An 18,472-nucleotide genomic window follows, 5' to 3' on the forward strand; every position below is an offset into this window, starting at 1 on the left:
GGAGAATTGAAAAGGCAAAAATAGAACACACATTGTATGTTTCTACATATATAAACATTTAAATAAAAGGTCATCTACTCAGAATGTCGGATATTTGATCAGTAAAGTATTAACCATATTCTGGAGTTTGTATATCTTAATTCCAAAGGCTCATAATGTTAGAAAATTGTAATGTGTACACACACACACACACACACGCATGTGCACTCACATACCCATTCATTCAATTCTTTGCAATTCAATTTTTTAAAACAGTTTTTTCTCGGGGCGCCTGGGTGGCTTGGTCGGTTGGGCGTCCGACTTCGGCTCAGGTGATCTCACGGTCCGAGAGTTTGAGCCCCGCATCGGGCTCTGTGCTGACAGCTCAGAGCCTGGAGCCTGTTTCCGATTCTGTGTCTCCCTCTCTCTCTGCCCCTCCCCTGTTCATGCTCTGTCTCTCTCTGTCTCAAAAATAAATAAACGTTAAAAAAAAAACCAGTTTTTTCTGGGGCGCCTGGGTGGCTCAGTTGGTTAAGGGTCCGACTTCAGCTCAGGTCATGATCACACAGTTCATGGGTTTGAGCCCCACATCAGGCCCTGTGCTGACAGCTCAGAGCCTGGAGACTGCTTTGGATTCTGTATCTCCCTCTCTCTCTACCCCTACCCTACCTGCTGTCTGTCTGTCTGTCTCTCTCTCTCAAAAATACATAAACATTAAAAAAAAATTTTTAAACAGTTTTTCCCTGCTAAAACATTTCACATCATATCTGTTAGGTTACCAATGAGACCTCTGTGACATCACATGATGACCTACTCTGATCTACACTGTTAAGGTAAAAAGATCAAGGTATCCAGTAAGGGGGTGATGTTTACCTGTGGGTATTTGAGACCCCATCTCCAGCTACCTCAGCGTCTCCTCATATATAGGCAGGTTGGGAGGTGACCTCTCAATCACCTTTTGGGAATGGCCTGATAAGGGGAGAAGAGGGAGTGAAAACATGAATTATATGGTAATCTTTTGGTGCCTGAGCCAGACTCCCAGATAGATCCTCCCCATCCAGAGAGACAGATCAAGGTCTCGGTCACATAGTTGTGTTCAGAAAGCATATTTAATAAGACATTCTGCAATAGGGCACAATAGTGTTGTATCTGGACTCCCGATTGACCTCTTTCTTCAATAGCCTCTATGGTGAGGGAATAAAAGCGAGCAAAGGACTTGACTAAGTTAGAAAGCCTCTGTCATCATTGAACTCCGGAGGCTTCAAGTTTAGGCAGGACTGAGGCCTGTGTTGGGGACCGTGAGAGTCTGCACTCATTTCTAGCTTTATGGCATGGTGGTCAAAGAACGTGGCCTGTGTAATTTTTGCTTTCCAGAATTGAGATTTTCTTATTAGCTGTCTCTTGAACAGTGAAGCATGCATTATCTACTGGTAGGCTTCCAAGGTTAAATGTTTTATCATATTTTCTTACTTAAAATGTTTTAATATTTGAGTAGGTAATGTGATTCTGCATTCAGATGGTAACATAAGGGGGGTGGCACCTGGGTGCCTCAGTTGGTTAAGCAGCCAACTCTTGGTTTCAGCTCAGGTCATGATGTCGAGGTTCATGAGTTTGAGCCCCACATTGGGCTCTCTCCCTCTCTCAAAAACAAATAAATATATTTTTTAAAAAGTAAATAAGAGCACATAGAGTGAAATCTCTCCTCACTTCTGTCCTCTAGCCAATCACTTTCACCCCCCAGAGGCAGTCAAAATTATTAGTTTCCCTTCTATGTTCCTAAGATATTACTTTATGCATCTGTAAGGAATTACGTATGTATTTTATCTCGTTTTTCACCAAGGAGCAGCATACTTTACTCACCGTTCTCTATTTTGTCTCTTTTTGTGTAATAATATATGTTACAGATCATGCAATGTCAGTAAAAGAGAACACCCTCGTTCTTTTTGGAAATATCATAATTCACTGAACCTGGCCCCTACTGGTAGACATTTAGATTGCTGCCAAACTTTAAAAAAAAAATTTTTTTTTTTAACATTTATTTATTTGTGAGACAGAGAGAGAGAGAGCATGAACAGGGAGGGTCAGAGAAAGAGGGAGACACAGAATCTGAAACAGGCTCCAGGCTCTGAGCTGTCAGCACAGAGCCCGATGCAGGGCTCGAACCCACAGACTGTGAGATCATGACCTGAGCCGAAGTCGGACTCTTAACCGACTGAGCCACCCAGGCGCCCCAGATTGCTGCCAAACTTTTGTTATTATAAATATTACTGTGATAAATGAACTTGTGGTGAAGTTTGTGTATGTAAATTATGTCATTAATGTGCAAATATATTCGTAGGGTATTACTAGAAATGGAAATAGGGGGGTTGTGTTCCGAGAAACCTAGTTTTCCACCTGTGTGTCTCCTTTACTATTCACACAGCTACCACATTGTGACTACGTGTCAATTCTCTGTGACACCGGGTGGACATCCTACAATTGAGCCCAGTTCCAACGCCGTCTACCTAGAGATTGCGTCAGATCCCACAGGTTAAGGGCTCAGTCCCACAAGACTGCCCACCGCCAACCTCAAATGCCAGTCACAAGTGGTAGGTTCCCAGGTTACCCACAGGAGTTGTGGCTACAAATCGGAGGTACCCCTTCTGAGGTTCAATTAACTTGCTAGAGTGGCTCGCAGAACTCAGGGAAGCTCTTACTTACATTTGCCAGTTTATTAAAGGACATGATAAAGGAAGGATACAGATGAACAGCCAGACGAAGAGATACATAGGGTGGAGTCTGAGAGGGTCCCGAGCACAGAAGCTTCTCTGTCCCTGTGGTGATGGGGTTCATCCTCCTCCGAGAATGCGAATGTGTTGACCCACCCAGAAGCTCCCTGAGCCCCCTACTATTGGGATTTTTATGAGGCCTTCCTCATGTAGGCATGATTGATCATTAACTCTGTTTCCAGCCCTCTCCCTTCTGTGGAGAGGTGAGGGAGGTCAAGGCTGAAAATCCCAAGCTTCTAATCATGGCTTGATCTTTCTGGTGGCCAGCCCCCATCCAGGACTCACCTACAGTCACCTTGTTAGAACAAAAGATGGTCCTAGTGTTCTTACCACTTAGGAATTTACAAGGGTTTTAGGAGTCCTGTGCCAGGAAGGAGGAAGAGCAGAGAGCAATATATATTTTTTATGATCTCACAGGGTCTGATTTCACAGTTTGAATTTTTTTAAGTTTATTTATTTATTTTGAGAGACAGAGAGAGAGAGAGAGAGAGAGAGAGAGCACATGAGCAGGGGAGAGGGGCAGTGGGTCTTGATCCCAGGAACCGTGAGATCATGACCTGAGCTGATATCAGGAGTCAGACGCTTAACCCACTGGGCCACCCAGGCGCCCCCACAATTTGAAATTTTGATAAACACTGCCAGGTTCATTCCAATGGATGTTACCAATACCTAGCAACAATGTATGAAAGTGCCTATTTTCCCACAGAATCAACAGCATAGTGTATCTTTTGTATCCTTGCCACGCTGACCAGTGAAAAGGGTATCTCAGATTGCTTGTAATTTGCTTGTCTCTTATGACTAAGTTTCCAGTGTCTTTTCATTCTTTTAAGAGCCACGTATATTTTTCTTTCCATGAAGTGACTGCTCCTATCAATATCTTATTACATTGCTAGTCTTGTTTTCTTATGGATTTGTAAGAACTTTATTAAAGAAATGAGGCATTTGTGAGTGATAAGAATTTCAGGTATTTTCTCCTGGTTTTTCATTTGTCTTTTGACTTTGCTTAGAAGGGATTTGCCAGAGAGATTATTTATATTTAGTCAAATTTATTGGTTCTTTTTTTTTTTTTTTTATGGATTTGGGTTCTGTGTCATCCTCAGAAAGGCTTTCCATACTCTAAGAGTATCCTAAAAATGTTTCCCATGGCTCTTCTAGTACTTTTAATCGTTTGAATTTTTTTTTTTTCCAAGAGACACAGAGAGTGGCACAAGTGGAGGAGGGGCAGAGGGAGAGGGAGAGAGACGGTCTTAAACAGGCTCCGCACCGACCTTGAGATCATGACCTGAGCCCAAATCAAGAGTCAGACACTTAACCGACTGAGCCACCCAGGCGCCCCTGTAGTTTCAATGTCAACATGTAAATATTTGATCCATCGGGAATACATCCTAGTAGAAAGTGTGAGGTATGGATCCAGCATTACGTTTTTTTTGGATTGCTACCATCATTCTCATCTATTCATATAATTTATAATATAAAAAATATATAACATCATATGTAGTTTATATATAATCCATAACGTATTATATATAGTCTTAATAGTATCCGTCCTCCTTAAATTCATATTTATTTTTGGATCTGCTCGATATATCTAATGGCTAAGAGATATGTTAGTTGCGTATTGCTTTTGTCTTTATGTCAATTTCTCCCTATATTTCTCTGATGGTTAATTTTATGTGTTAAGTTGGCCAGGCTATGGTGCACATTTGTTTGGTCAAACGCTAATCTAGATGTTGCTGTGAAGGTATTTGTGGATGTGATTAAAATTTATAGTCAGGTGACTTTTAGTAAAGCAGATTATTCCTCATTATGTGGGTGGGCCTCATCCAGTCAGTTGAAGGCCTGAAGAGCAAAGACTGATGTTTCCCAAAGAAGAAGCAATTTCACCTCAGGACTGCAACATAGAAACTCTGCGTGAGTTTTCAGGCTGTTGGTCTGTCCTACAAGTCTTGGATCAAGGCTGCAACATCGACTCTTATCTGAGTTTCTAGCCTGTTGGCCTCCTCTACAGATCTACAAATCTCAGATTTTCAGGCCCCGACAATGACATGAGCCAATCCCTTAACTCTCTTTATCTCTCTTTCTTTAAATGTATATACATACATATATGTTACACACGATTGGTTTTATTTCCCTGGAGAACCCTCACTAATACAATTTCCACTAGTTTTTCTTTATGCAGACAGTCCCTAACTTACAATGGTTTGACTTAGATAATTTTCTGCCTTTATGGTGGTGCAAAAGCTATACACATTCGGTAGAAACTGTACTTTGGATTTTGAATTTTGGTTTTTTCCTGGGCTAGCAATATGTGCTACGAAACTCTTTCATGATGCTGGGTTATGGCAGTGAGCCACAGCTCTGGGTCAGCCACACAGTCCCTAAGGTGAACAACTGATACCCTTGCAACCATTCTGCTTTTCACTTTCGATCCAGGATTCAACAAATTTCATGAGCCATTCAACCCTTTGTTACAAAATAGGCTCCGAGTACATAATTTGTCCCAACTGGAGGCTGATGCGTTTTGAGCCCCTTTAAGGTAGACCAGGCTAAGCTAGGAGATTTGGGAGGTTACATGTATTAAATGCATTTTTGATTTACAATAATATTTTTAACTTTCAGTGGGTTTGTTGGGAAGGAATCCCATCATAAGCCAAGGAAGATCTGTCTATTTTGTATGCTCTGATATATCTGTATATTTGGATGGTATTTGATGGTCTGGCATTGAATGTCAACATGATGAGAATTTTACCTCTACCCTTTAACTAATATAAAATTACCTCTCTTGGCCGCATTAATGCTTTCTTTGATGCTCTAATATTGCCAACTCTTCCCCCCCCCCTTCTTTTGGTCTGCGTTTTGTAATGTTTTTGTCTATTTTTTACTTTGTAACCTATCATGTTGTGTTTTAGTGGTAATTTTATACTAAAATTTCTTTTACTCAGCCAAGTCTTTTAACAGGGGATTTACATTTTTAAATTCTGAAATCTTTGGTTTTATGCCATTTTGTTCTGTGATTTATTTATTAACATTTCTCCATTTTCAGTTTCTTTTTTTTTTTTTAGTTTTTTTTTAACGTTTATTCATTTTTGAGAGAGAGAGAGAGACAGAGTGCGAGTCGGGGAGGGGCAGAGAGAGAGGGAGACACAGAATCCGAAGCAGGATCCAGGCTCTGAGCGGTCAGCACAGGGCCCGATGTGGGGCTCGAACCCACGAACTGTGAGATCATGACCTGAGCTGAAGCCGGACGCTTAACTGACTGAGCCACCCAGGCGCCCCGATTTTTCAGTTTCATTTTTATCCTCTCCATTGCTTTAGAAAGGATTTTATTCTATTAGTTGAAAGCAGCTACCTGGAGAAAGGGGAAACTTGTACTTTTTACTATACCTTTCTATTTCCTGAATTGATATAGTACGTATATTACCTGACACATACCTGTAGGTTTTTCAAAAGCTTTCTTTAACTTATTCTTATCTAATTGATGAGTCCAGAGTGAAATAATATATTTGGTTTTGAAATGGCGTATTTTGAATAATACTTTTTTTTAAGTTTTATTTTTTTAGTGATCTCTACACCCAGTGTGGGGCTCGAACTCACAACCCCGAGATTAAGAGTCACGTGCTCCTCCAACTGAGCCAGCCAGGCTCCCCTTGAATAACACTTTTGAGATATAAAATTTAGCACACTTTATTTTTACCTCATTCCCCATGCTAATCCATGAAAATGGTAACTTGGGTTTTAGCTTTATATACTTTTATTACTATTTTTAAAATTCAGTACCTTATCTGAGAGAAAAAATACTGAGATTCAGATTTAGTTTTTTGTTTTTGGTTCTTTTTTTTAGTATAATTTATTGTCAAGTTAGCTAACATACAGCATGTACAGGGTGCTCTTGGTTTCGGGGGTTGATTCCCGTGATTCATCGCTTCCATACAACACTCAGTGCTCATCCCAACAAGCACCCTCCTCAATGCCCATCACCCATTTCCCCTCTCCCCCACCCCTCCCATCAACCCTCAGTTTGTTCTCTGTGTTTAAGAGTCACTTATGGGTTTGCTTCCCTCTTTGTTTGTAACTATTTTTTCCCCTTCCCTTCCTCCATGGTCTTCTGTTGAGTTTCTCAAGTTCCACCTATGAGTGAAGACATACGATATCGGTCTTTCTCTGACTGACTTATTTCACTTAGCATAACACCCTCCAGTTTCATCCACATTGCTGTAAATGGCAGGATTTCATTCTTTCTCATTGCCAAGTAGTATTCCATTGTATATATAAACCACATCTTTATCTGTTCATCAGCTGATGGACATCTGGCTCTTTCCATGATTTGGCTATTGTTGAAAGTGCTGCTATAAACATTGGGGGTACATGTGCCCCTATGAATCAGCACTCCTGTAGCCTTTGGGTAAATTCCTAGTAGTTGTAGGGTAGTTCTATTTTTAATTTTTTGAAGAACCTCCACACTGTTTTCCAGAGCAGCTGTACCAGTTTGCATTCCCACCAACAGTGCAAAAGGGTTCCTCTTTCTCTGCATCCTCTCCAACATCTGTTGTTTCCTGAGTTGTTCATTTTAGCCACTCTGACCGGTGTGAGGTGGTATCTCATTGTGGTTTTGATTCGTATTTGCCTGATGATGAGTGATGTTGAGCATCTTTTCATGTGTCTGTTGGCCATTTGGATGTCTTCTTTGGAAAAGTGTCCATTCATGTCTTCTGCCCATTTCTTCCCTGGATTATTTGTTCTTTGGGTGTTGCGTTTGGTAAGTTCTTCATAGATTTTGAATACTAACTATTTATCTGATATGTCATTTGCAAATATCTTCTCCCGTTCTGCCGGTTGCCTTTTAGTTTTGTTAATAAAACCAAAGCGGGAGGCATCACAATCCCGGACTTTAGCCTCTAGTACAAAGCTGTAATCATCAAGACAGTATGGTATTGGCACAAAAACAGACACAAAGGCCAATGGAATAGAATAGAGAACCCAGAATTGGACCCACAAATGTATGGCCAACGAATCATTGACAAAGCAGGAAAGAGTATCCCGTGGAAAAAAAGACAGTATCTTTAGCAAAAGGTGCTGGGAGAACTGGACAGCAACATGCAGCAGAATGAAACTGGACCACTTTCTTACACCAATAAACTCAAAATGGATGAAAGATCAGATTTAGTTTTATAATTAGATGCGGTGCAATTATTTAGATGCCCTTCTATTTTGGCATAATGCTCTCCTCCATGACCTTTCCGTTCTTGAGCTTCCCCCCCCCATCTCTTGGTTCGTTGAAAAATACCACAAACCAATCCTTTCAAGAATGTCATATATTTTATTATGCCTTAAATAGCAGAGAGTGTTTTTCTGAAATCTCTTTTAAGTTTATTTTTTATTTTTCATTCATTCATTTATTTTTAAGTAAGCTCCATGCTGGGCTTGAGATCGACTTGAGATCAAGAGCTGAGATCGAGAGTCGGATGCTTAACTGACTGAGCCACCCAAGTGCCCCTTTCTGAGATCTTTACTGAAAGATGACTCAGGGGCTCCTGAGTGGCTCAGTCGGTTAAGCGTCTGACTCTTGGTTTCACTCACGTCATGATCTCACTGCTTCGTGAGTTAGAGCCCTGCATTGGGCCCTGTGCTGACAGTGCGAGGCCTGCTTCGGATTCTCTCTCTCTCTCTCTCTCGGCCCCTCCCCCACTCATGCTGTCTCTCTTAAAATAAATAGATAAGCTAAAAAAAAAAAAAAAGACGACTCAGATATATATTACATTTTGGGGTCACCAATTTTTCTCTCTAAAACTGTCAGGCAGACATTTGTTTTTATCTGGGCAATCTGATTTCATTTTTTTGGCCTCGACAATTACAGATACCTTAATATCATAGCTTACTTATTACTTTTTATATTAGCCCATTTTGCCATAATGTGTCCAGCTGTGTGTCCCCTTTCATTGTTTCCATCTCTGTCTGTCCATTCAATTTCTTCGCATCAGCTTTGTTCTTAACACCAAATTTACTTTTCTGCCGGATGAATTTTCCTTTTTACTGTCTCCAGTGTGTACTTCAATTTTGTTTCTGCTTTCATCGGCCACTTGCTCATTTTTCTCCCCCTGTCTGTCTTTCCATCACATCCTGTTGGATTTTCATCTCAGTCCCGCCTCTTCATTCCTTCTGTTTCTTTTTTTTTTTTCTACAGAAGCTTTAAGAATATCAACAGGTTTGGGGGCACCTGGGTGACTCAGTTGGTTAAGCGTCTGACCCTTGGTGTCGGCTCGGGTCATGATCTCATGGTTCGTGAGTGTGAACCCTGTGTTGGGCTCTGCGCTGACAGTTTGGAGCCTGCTTGGGATTCGGTCTCTCCCTCTCTCTCTGCCCCTCTCCCACGTGCACTCTCTCTGTCTCAAAACTAAATAAGATTTAAAAAAAATTGTCAACAGATTTCTGAAATTTCCTGTTGGATTATAGTGAAGAAGGGTCCTCATTTCCTCTGATTTTCTCTGATTTTTCTAGATGTCATGCTCTTCTCATAGCTCCGTGCTGATTATTCTCCTTGCTCTCAAATAAAACAAAGTTTTCTGTGGGCTCTGTATCTGCTTACAGGCAATTGAGCTGGTTACCCTCGGATCCACCATCTGTTTATGGGAGTAGTGATGAGATCTCCATCTCCCGTCTTTCGCTGGAGAGCACGCTAATGTCCACATAGTGTAACTTCACCTTTTGTACCTCTAATTTACGATAAAAAATTAAGAATTTCAAGATGGTAACAGCGGAGCATGAAACCAAGTGCAAGGCCCTTCTTATGGGGCCCCGTGCGCCTGCTCAGGTCGCACTCCCAAGAAACTGGCCATGGTTATGAGGACCGCACTTCCTTAAGTGTAAGTCTCCTCCCTTTTCCTCCCAATCTCTATCTGGTTTCCTGCCCCCTGGTTTTATCTTTCCGCCTACATAAATAGGAAATAGAGGAGTCTAGAGGATATGGAGTGGAGGTGGGTGTAGGGATCAGTATTCTGGTGAGCAACGTTCAAGGATAGAGAAACTGTCATCTCTTGTTGGTTTACGCACCAAGTCTGTGAGTGGGGAGACAGATGATGGTGGGTCATCAGGGGATAGAGTGTGGGCCTTAAAGAAGTGGCTTTCCTACCTTTTTCAGTCAACGTCTTTGAGGAAATGAAGCCAAGGTAAACCATGATTGTGATTTTCTTAATCCAGCCATTTAGGACCATCTATCTCATAATTAACATCAATTTTACCCAGATCCACGTCTTAGATTACCTGTCAGTTTTAGTCTTTGATATCCTGAAATCCTGTCTTTTTTTTTTTTTAATGTGAATTCAGGGGATTTTTGTGAGAAGTTAGGACAGGATGCACTTGGGAACAAAGAGCAATGTATAATACATCATTTTTAACTGGAAGCCCCATGGAATCAATTAATTAGGCCAGAGGTTGGCAAACTTTTCCTATAGAGGACCAGATAGTAAGTATTTTAGATTTTGCAGGTCAAGAGGCAAGATCACAGATATTATGTAGGTACTTCTATAGCCAGAAGAAAAATAAATCTCCACAAATATTTTATGGATGAAATTAAAAATCTAATAGTGATAATTGAGTAGGTTTTGGCAATACAGGTCTACTACTGAGAAAAATGGGATTCTTTGTTTTTGGAATACATTTTGCTTAAGATTCAAAATTACTACCTTCTATCAAATTAGTTTGCAAATATCTGTGCGCATATGATTTTAACAGAGCATGTTCATTGCATGGAAGGCACTTATATACTTCTATTAGATTTTTCTCTTGATATTTGCCTTTTTGTATGTCATTACACTGCCAGTTAATCACTTCCAAGTGGGATGGTTAGGTAGAAGCTACTCAATTGTACAGTTAAATGAATTTTGCAATACAGAAATCTCCTTTGCACTTGCATTGAGGTCTGAAGAAGGTCACTTGGAACTGTAGCTTGAACTCAGAAAATACATATGCTGCAAATTTGTATAGGAATAGATAATTTGCTTCTTAGTTTAAGTTTTGATAGCATGGGAATATAGAAAGTGGCTTGACGTTACTTGTAACTTAGGCAATGTTGGTCGTCATCAAAGTGACTTCACTGTTGTTAGCTTCGTGTATAAGTGTTGTTTTACCTTGGAATTGGTGAAGTTCATTGAGACAGATTATCAAGCTTCCAGCAAAAGCTAACTTCCAAAGCCATTCATAGTTTGATAATAGTGGTTGGAGGCTGTTCTCCTCATTGAAAAACTTTCAATTTTAGACTTGAGCTCAAGAGAGTCACAATAGAACTTTGCCACTGCTAAGACATTCAACTGCTATGTGGTAGGGCAAGTCAGGACATTCAGTTTTTACTTCTTTCTTTTTCTTTTAGATGTTTTATTTTAATTGCTAAATTTTAAGTAGGCTCCATGCCCAACATGGAGCTTGAACTCACAGTCCTGAGATCAAGAGTCACATGCTCCATCGACTGAGCCAGCCAGGTACCCCTCAGTTTTTACTTATGATAAAACATCATGGAACTGATGATGGTTAAGTCCATGAATGTGAATGAAGTTACCATGGACACTACTGGTTAAATAACACATGGGTGCCTCAGTCAGTTAAGTGTCTGACTCTTGGTTTCAGCTCAGGTCATGATCTCACGGTTTGTGAGTTCAAGCCCTGCACTGGGGCTCCGTGCTGTCAGTGTAGAGCCTGCTTGGGATTCTCTCTCTCTCACTGGTCCTCCCCTGTTTGTACTCTCTCTCTCTCAAAATAAATAAATAAACTTAAAAAAAAATAACACATGATAAATTCAAATATTATCACAAAGTAATTACTGATGAACAATACAATGAGTGGGGGCACCTGGGTGGCTCAGTCGGTTAAGCGTCCAACTCTTGATTTTGGCTCAGGTCATGATCCCGTGGTTAGTGAGTTCAAGCCCCGCACTGTTAGCCTGCTTGGGATTCTCGTTCCCTCTCTCTCTGCCCCTCCCCACCTCAAAATAAGTAAATAAACTTAAAAAAAAAAAAGAATACGAGTGGCATAGGGTCTAAACACCTTGCATTTTCACAAACTTTGCAATTTGTTCAAATAAGCGTTTCTCTGCTTCACACGTCTTTTTACTACCGCCGATCGTAACACATCTTAGAAGGTTCCACTTCATGTTGTACCGCATCAGTGCTTTCCAGCTTCTTTGAAAGCTGAGGCCAATTCTTTAGTCACTTCCACCAAGGCATTGACTCCTCCAATAAACAACGACGGAGTAGTATCAGGATTCTCCGTTAACTCAAGAAGAGCCAAGGAAACCTACTCCGGTAATCACCTTGTTTCTTAGTTGACTGTCGATGTTGCTCCCTGTGTCCTCAACAATTCAAGTGCCTGTTCTAGCTGAAAGGTTAATAGCCTTACATGTATTTTCTGTGGACACATTACTTTGGCTGGTGCCATCGAATACAATTCAATTGAGTAGCTTTCCTTGTTTGGCTAAGAAATGAGCCACTCAGAAAATGACTCTGGTTGCAGTCTCATTTTCATGTTTTACTTTGGTGAAGGAATTCTGCTGGGATGAAATAGTGTTTTAAATACTCTTAATTGTTCGTACTGTTGCTTTCCTATCGATTGGGAATATCGTGGCGGGTGTAGCCTCATAATGTCGACATAGATGACAAATATTTTGCCGCGAAATGTGTAACCAAACCATCCACACGCCACTGTGCCTTTAAGGCATGATAGTTGAAGTCCATCTTTCTCTTTTTTCTTGCTTCGGCATGATAGACATGTATCGGTCATAAAAAAATGTGATGGTGTCATACGCGTGGCACTTGAAGAACTGCCAAGCTATGACAGCAGCACTGGGATTTGTAGGGCACTAAGCAGCAGTGGGAAGTGATGAGACTACGACATACATTGTCTGTTGCACCTATCCAACTCTGTTTTTGTGAAAGTAGCCACAGATAGTACATAAATGAGTGAGCATGACTGTGTCCTTAATAAAACTTTATTTATGGACATCCAAATTTGGATCGCATATAATTTTAACGTATGATGAAATGGCCATAAAGGCAGCAGGCTGGTTTTGGCCTGTGGCTTCTAGTTTTCTGACCCCTGGTCTAGCAAAAGGGCTAGACCAGTTGGTTAGCCAACAGTCGTCGAGGTTTGTGGCAGCTGCTGAGCCCAGGTGAAAGGAAATCTTATGTTTCTTTATTTTTTTAAACGTTTATTTATTTTTGAGACAGAGAGAGAGAGAGAGAGAGAGAGAAAGAGAACATAGGGGAGGGACAGAGAGAGAGGGTGGACAGAGGATCTGAAGGGGGCTCTGAGCTGGGACTCAAACCTCTGAACCGTGGGGTCATGACCTGAGTCAAAGGCGGCCGCTTAACCAACTAAGCCACCCAGGCGCCCCAGAGATCTTCTGTTTAACGCACAGCATTAACACCAATAGCAAAGCTACGGTTACTGTTTCTGTGCCCAAAGTAACTATAACCATTGGTGTGATTCTTTAGTATGCCCTTTTGAATTTTCCAACTTCAACTCCCAGTTCTTTCCTTACCTTTTTGGTCATAGCCATACTCCACTTCTTGAATATATCAGAACTCTCATGTGCTTTTGCAGATATATTGCTGCCTCTGCCTAGAACACACACACCCCTACACTACCCTCTAGTTCCTGTTAATCCATCTTGTATTTTCTAGGAGCTTTCTCTGGTCCTTCTAAGCAGATAAAGATGCCTCTCCTATGAACATCCACAGAAATTTGGGCAAAGCTTAGAGCACTCATCATTTTGGGTATTAGGAGGCTCTGGATCTTATTTAATAGTATAGAATTTATTTATACAACTCTCCGAGTAAGGACTCAGGACAGGGACCATGCCAATTTGGGAAGTTTTCAGCCATTATTTCTTTGCATACTTTTTGGGCCCCAACCTTTTTCTCTGCTCCTTCTGGGACTCTGATGACACAAATGCTAGATCTTTTTTTATGGTCCCACAGATCCTTGAGGCTTTCTTATTTTTTTCAGTGTATTTTCTCTCTGTTGTTCGGACTGGGTAATTTCTGTTGTTCTGTCTTGAAGTTCACTGATGCTTTTCTTTATTCCTTCCATTCTGATGTTGAGCCCATATGTTGGGTTTTTAATTTTGGTTACTGTATTTTTCAGTTCTAAAATTTCCATTTGGTTCTTCTTTGTATCTCCTATTTCTTTGCTGAAACTTCCTATTCTCTGCTGTAACTTTCCGGTTTTTCATTTGTTTCAAATGGGTTCATAATCGCTCACTGAAACATTTTCATGATGGTTGCTTTCAAGTTCTTGTCAGAGGGGCACTTGGTTGGCTCAGTCCGTTGAGCATCTGACTCTTGATTTCAGCTCAGGTCGTGATCTCACAATTCATGAGTTCGAGCTCCGTGTTGGGCTCTGCACTGACAGTGTGGAGCCTGCTTGGGGTTCTCTGTCTCCCTCTCTCTCTGCCCCTCCCCTACTTGTGCTCACGTGCCTGTGTGCCCTCTCTCTCTCAAAAAGAACTATTAAAAAAAATTAAAACCCTTGTCAGATAATTGGAACATCTGATTCACCTCAGCGTTCACATCTGTTGACTGTATTTTCTAACTAAGCTCCAATGATCCCGGTTCTCGGTATGAAGGATTTTTTTTTTAAAATTTTATTTATTTTTGAGAGAGACACAGAGCACAAGCAGGGAGGGGCAGAGAGAGAGGGAGACACAGAATCCGAAGCGGGCTCCAGGCTCTGAGCTGTCAGCACAGAGCCCAATGCAGAGCTTGAGATCATGACCTGAGCGGAAGTTGGACACTTAACCGACTGAGCCACCCAGGCGCCCTGGTATGGATTTTTGATTGAAACTTGGACATCTTGGGGATTAGGCGGCTCTAGATCTTATCCAAATCTTCTGTTTTAGCAGGCCTCTTCTGGCATCACTCTGGTGGGGTAAGGGAAAGCGTTGCCTTATTACTATCAGGTAGGGGTGAAAAAAGTCCGGGTTCCCCGCTCAGCCTTGGCTGACTGGTGGAGGGGGAAGATCTTGTTACTTCTAGATATGAATGGGAGTTCTGACACCCCCATTGGGCCCCCACTGATACCACCTTGGCTGGGAGGTATGGGAGTGCCTCATTAGTGCCCCCCCACATTGCTTCCGCTGACACCACGAGGGTGCCGTCACCACTGGGCAGTAGGCTTCCTGTCACACCAACCCAGCAGGGAGGGGTAGGGATTCTTCCTTTCTGCTGGATTGGGGTGGTGGTGGGATTTGAGGTGCCTCATTACAGCCTGGTGAGGGTAGAAGTGTAGATTCCTGGTGGGTGTGGGTGGTCTCGACTTCATTTAGAAGTCTCAAAACGATTTTGACAACTGGTTTTTAAACAAATTTTTAAAACCGTTTATTTATTTTGAGGGAGAGCAAGAGTGCTGGCAGGGGAGGAGCAGAGAGAGAGGGAGAGAGGAATCCCGAGTAGGCGCTGCACGGTCAGCACAGAGCCCCACCTGGGGCTCGAACCCACGCGCTGGGAGATCATGACTGGATCCGAAACCAGGAGTCAGGTGCTTAACCAACTGAGCCACCCAGGTGCCCTGACAACTGAAGCTTTTGTGATGACTGAAAGTCTGTCTGTATTTGGCCTTCTATCTCCCCTCAACCCTTACTCTTATTTACTTTTGTCATCAATGTGTTTGGATATCAGTTGGGTAATCTTTATGACACTGGCGAGTGTGGGAAGAGCTGGTAAATACATTTTTTTTGATATAAAAAAAGCATGGTTCTAATTATAAGACTAGATAAATCAGGACTCTGTTGTGTGACTTTCTATCTTTACGGGTTATGTGACATTAACATTATAAATAAACTACATGTTCCTAAATGCTTCGGGTTAAGTATTCAGTTGTTCAAAAATGAATTAAATTACCTTCCTATAATCGAAAGGGCTTCTTCTCTGATATTAATTGATGGTATTCACAGAAGTATTAACTACAGATTGTGCACTAATTAACCCATAATCGGACTCAGCATGACACAAACTTATATAATTTTCAAATGTTGATTTATCTATGCATATATTAGTCATATCACCTGGGTAAACTCACGTTATTTCCTCCAGCTCCCGGTGTATTCTGTTACAGTTATGAAATAAGAGTCAGTAATAAGCGATATGAGGTTGAATTTTGGAATAAAGAAGCGAGGTAGCAATGTTGGGATTATATGCCTTCAGTAAAAAGTGGATTAAAACTATGTGTTGGGTTTATGGGGGGGTTGGGGAGTGATAAGGAGGCAGTGATTGGTAGAACGGTGACCGGTACATTTAGAACCCAGAATGTGAAAGCTACAAAGGATCTTAGAAGTTCCAACTTTTTTTTTTTTTTTTGAGGTCTTTGAGTGGATATTATGTATCTGGCACTCTACCTACCTCATGGAAATTCATATTCAAAATAATGTTGTAAAGGGGATCGATCTCCCCCCCCCCCCCCCCCCCCCCCCCCCCCCACAGAGGAGAGCACTGAAGCTCAAACGAGACTAACTTGTGTAAGGTCAGCCAGCTAGCAAGTGGTAGAGTTAGGATTCAAACCTAGGTCTGTACGGTTTCACAGTTCATGCTTCTCTGGCTCAACGACTCTGCCTTCCAGATGGGTTTTCGGATTCACTTTGCAGAGAAATAATTACAAAGTCATTTATCTCACTTTACCATTTCTCTCTCCAGTGAGGACCGAAACCTTGGAGGCTTCATACCTACCTATTGTGTATACATTTATTTGACAAATTATAAACCGCTCCAGTTCTAAAAAAATTACATAGTGTATGGAGATTGATGTTACTGTATAAAAATGGTCTCGTGGGGGCGCCTGGGTGGCGCAGTCGGTTAAGCGTCCGACTTCAGCCAGGTCACGATCTCGCGGTCCGGGAGTTCGAGCCCCGCATCAGGCTCTGGGCTGATGGCTCAGAGCCTGGAGCCTGTTTCCGATTCTGTGTCTCCCTCTCTCTCTGCCCCTCCCCCGTTCATGCTCTGTCTCTCTCTGTCCCAAAAATAAATAAAAACATTGAGGAAAAAAAAAAATGGTCTCGTGCAGCATAATGGAGGATGGAGATCTGTAGTTGGATTAGACATACAGTTCCAGCTTAGAGGAGAAGGAAGTTTCCCAAGGTCACACAGCCTGCGCAGTAAGGATTCAAATCCAGGACCTCCTGACTCCAACACCACCCCACTGCATCCACTCGGTGCAATTCTGCTGCTATTATCTCCTAACGATTATGTGGTGGGAACGGTTTTGAGTGGTTTGGGGTGGGTAGCCTTATAATTCTTAAGCGCCTCAGTCAAGAATGGCCAACTCCAGGAATATGGCCAAATGCTGGCTGAATTTTCTCTCTGCCCGTGCAAGTCTAAGTGTGTGTGGGGAGAAGATCGTGGTGTCAAAATCTCCCAGGACTGGAAGGTTGTGTTTGTGACAAAGTTAACAATGCACGTTAATTTAGCTGTAGAAAACATTCAGCTCTCTATATTCGTTCAAATAAAACGGAACACCGTGAAGAATGGAAGAGGTGTTGCAGAGAAAGTAATTAAACATGAAATATAATCTATATGAAACCACAGTTTGTTAGTCTAGTTACTGGTCTCAGGGGAACAATTTAAAACCGTGTCTGTGTGCAAAATCAGTTGGGATTTCTATAGCTTCTCGCTGAATACTGCTAGGATTACTGAGTCAGCGCGGAATTGTCTTCCTTATATTTTGAAATCCAAGTTAAATCTATCTTGTCTATTGGTTATGAAAAATCTACAAGAATCCATGTTAATAAAGGAAATCTTGTCTTCGTAAGTCGATTAATTAATACTTCCCAATCTCTGAAGACTGGAGGTGTGCCCTGTAACGGATCTATTATACGAGACCTGTCTTTTGGAAAGAGTAATGGACCGAAGGCATGTTTTCTTTTTCTCCCAATTACACCTGGGATTGAAAACTAGACTAGTGACTTTGATTTGCATCTAAGACACGGCCAGAACAAGAAAGTGTTATTGTTGTCTAAGGCATGTTGTGTGGGGGTAGAAAAGGCTTTTCTGGGCTGCAAGCTGTGTTGAGGATCTTAACTATGTCTTCTCTTAGGCCTGTCCACAAGCAGCCCCAACTCTTCCACGAAGGACCCCACCCCCCCCACCCCGAGATCACAGCCACAAGACACCAACATTCTGGAGGTCCAGCTCAACACCTGTCATTGTTTTTCTTACGATACTATAGTGAACTACCGACAAAACGCGGGTAGCATGAAAACTTGGCCCCAAAGTGCCGCCAACAGACCTTGGGCGGTGGGGAGCCGTGATCGGCGAGCCAGACCCCGTGGGCGACTCTTCCTTCCCTCCGGCCGGGGGTCAGGAGGCTTTTCCCCCTTCACTTTCGGCGCGAGCAAGGGGATCGGGGGCCCGGAGCGCAGGCCCGGCCTTGGGCGGCGCCCGTGCCGCCCGGCTTGGGCCAGCAGCCGCTCCCGGAGCGCGCTCCTCGCGGAGGCCATTATTTCCAGCGGTGCCAAAAGTGTGCGCCTTCTTCGGAGGGCGGAGGTCAGGGGCCGTGCGCCGCGACCCTTACCAGGCCCGGCGAGGCCCCGGGACCCCCCGGAGCGCGGGACTGCCCGGGCCGTGGGTCTGGGCCCACCACCCAGCTCTCCGGCAGGCAGAGGCCGACCATGGCGTCCTCACTCACTGCTCACGCCCGCCGCGGGCGGTGCCGGACCTCGCCCTTCCTTACCGCTCCCCTCCCCCTCCCGA

At 42.6% G+C, this 18,472-nt stretch overlaps 1 protein-coding gene across 2 annotated transcripts in view; it reads left to right on the plus strand.

Moving 5' to 3' along the window:
* LOC125156877 (growth/differentiation factor 9-like) overlaps nucleotides 1-14,075 on the plus strand; it is a 32,406-nt gene extending 18,331 nt beyond the window's left edge. For both annotated transcript variants that reach the window (XM_047843101.1, XM_047843102.1), the window contains exons 2-3: nucleotides 1,374-1,387; nucleotides 14,065-14,075. The gene's annotated coding sequence lies outside the window, so the exon portion shown is untranslated. The remainder of the gene's footprint in view (nucleotides 1-1,373; nucleotides 1,388-14,064) is intronic.
* Nucleotides 14,076-18,472: the final 4,397 nt, after the last annotated feature.

This window comes from Prionailurus viverrinus, chromosome X (genome assembly GCF_022837055.1).
Source record: "Prionailurus viverrinus isolate Anna chromosome X, UM_Priviv_1.0, whole genome shotgun sequence".
Lineage (NCBI taxonomy): Eukaryota > Metazoa > Chordata > Mammalia > Carnivora > Felidae > Prionailurus > Prionailurus viverrinus.